Source organism: Halichoerus grypus, chromosome 6, assembly GCF_964656455.1.
Source record: "Halichoerus grypus chromosome 6, mHalGry1.hap1.1, whole genome shotgun sequence".
Taxonomy (NCBI): Eukaryota; Metazoa; Chordata; class Mammalia; order Carnivora; family Phocidae; genus Halichoerus; species Halichoerus grypus.
In genome coordinates, this window is record NC_135717.1 from 66,481,195 (window position 1) to 66,482,957 (window position 1,763).

The 1,763-nt window shown below is 49.0% G+C and overlaps 1 long non-coding RNA gene across 1 annotated transcript; it reads right to left on the reverse strand.

Moving 5' to 3' along the window:
- Nucleotides 1-308: 308 nt before the first annotated feature.
- Nucleotides 309-1,559, reverse strand: LOC118533521 (uncharacterized). Its single transcript, XR_004916269.1, has 2 exons — nucleotides 1,086-1,559; nucleotides 309-589 (listed from the first exon to the last, which is right to left on the reverse strand). It is a non-coding gene; the product is annotated as an uncharacterized LOC118533521 (long non-coding RNA).
- Nucleotides 1,560-1,763: the final 204 nt, after the last annotated feature.

Here is a 1,763-nt window from a genome sequence, read left to right on the forward strand (position 1 = left end):
CCCCAAGAGCCTGGCCGAAATCAGCCGAGCCTTCCCGGGTCGGCAGAACTGCCCAGGGGAACCCATAGAACTCAGGAGCAAAATGCCCGTTGTTCTATGCCGCTGTGGCTTCGTGCACTGGAGGGATCTGGAAGCCGTGTCGGAGCTCGGTTAAGAAATGAGCCTGCGGAACCGAGGCAACCGTCTTCACTTCCTGGTGGCGTTGGGTGGCCGTGGGGACTAGCCTGCAAAGGAGGACAGCGGCGGAGAGGAAGTGAATTCGTTAGTTCGATCATGCCCCTCAACTGGCTAATAATGATACACTGCTGGAAGAGCAAATTATTTATTCCACGGCAGCCAATCTGCTGGTTTCCTGACAGGCTGCAGGTGCGAAGGGTGGTGGCGGGCGGGAGGACCCGCTAAACCCGAAGCCCGCGTGCAGATCCCCTGTTGCATCGCCAGCAGGTGCATCACGAGAGGCCAAGAGGGTTCTTTCGACTGACGCTCGGCACCTGAGAGACTCTTCAGGGGAGCCACACTTTAGCGGAAGGCCACAAGTGCCTCCTTCTTGATGGGCACCGGTCTCCTATAAGGTGATGGGATGTGGCTTCTGAAACGACGGAAAGTGGCAAAAAGATTAGGTATTTTCTTCCCCAAAGAATTATTCCAATTTCTCTAGCTTTTCTTGACAATGGAAGATACATGGGTCTGAACACTGAGATTGCTGTTCTAGCAAGTCAGGCTTTTTCTGAGTGTCCTCCGTGGAGGAGGCAGGCTGCTATGGGACAAGCCCACTGACGCCCCCCACCCCCCATCTCCAGCCCTGCCAGAGCAGCTAGGCGCATGCAAATGCAGAACAGGGTCATCAGCCTCTCTCTTCACCTGCCACCTTCCCTCCCATACCGGCCTTCAAGAGAAACTGGAGAAGCCTACTCTCCTGTGCCCTCCGCCCTCTACCCTCTGCTTGGGCTGCCTAACATAGTTTGGGAACAAGACATTTCTTATAAGCTTAGGGCACTTCATGCTTTAAACATGCTTTCGTATCTTAACTCGTTTTATCTTAAACATCAAAATGATTCACTAGGAAAACAAAGGTCCTTTCATACTCTATAGACTCGGGAAACTGAGACGTAGAAGCTCAGGGGTGACCCCAGGAGTCTGGAGACTTAACACCCAGCATGATTCCGGTATGACCGACAGACAGACAGCTTGTACGTGCGACGTTGACTCAGATCATAAACTTCTTCACTTGGCTCTACTGTTGGGAGATTGCGGCGGATGGCATCTCCCCAGAGCACCAGAATCTTCCCGGAGCAGCTCTTTTACTTCGCTAATTGGAAACTTTCTGTTCGGAGGCCTTAGAGTGACAGCAGAAAGAGAGGGGAAAAGTTTATTTTCATGCTGCTGCGTCTAATGACAAGTAATCATTTCCACAGGTACCTTTTTCATTGACCTTTTTTCCACATGGTGCTCTCAGGAAATTCCATTACTATTGATCCCCTCCAGTTTTAATGCTATAATGATGCTGTTTCCATTCACAAGGGAAATGATTATGTACACTCTGAGTTGTGTGAATACATATGTACATATTTATATACATATCTTTGTTGCCCTAGCAAAGTTCTCCATGCAGTTAAAATGGTTTGTGAATATCTTTCCTAAACCCCCTCCAGATGTGTCAAGCAGCATACTGTAAAGTCAGACTTTTCTTTTGTTTGTTTGTTGGTATTTGGTTTGAACGTGCCAAGCATTTTATATTATACAAAAGCGATGACTCTTAGAAA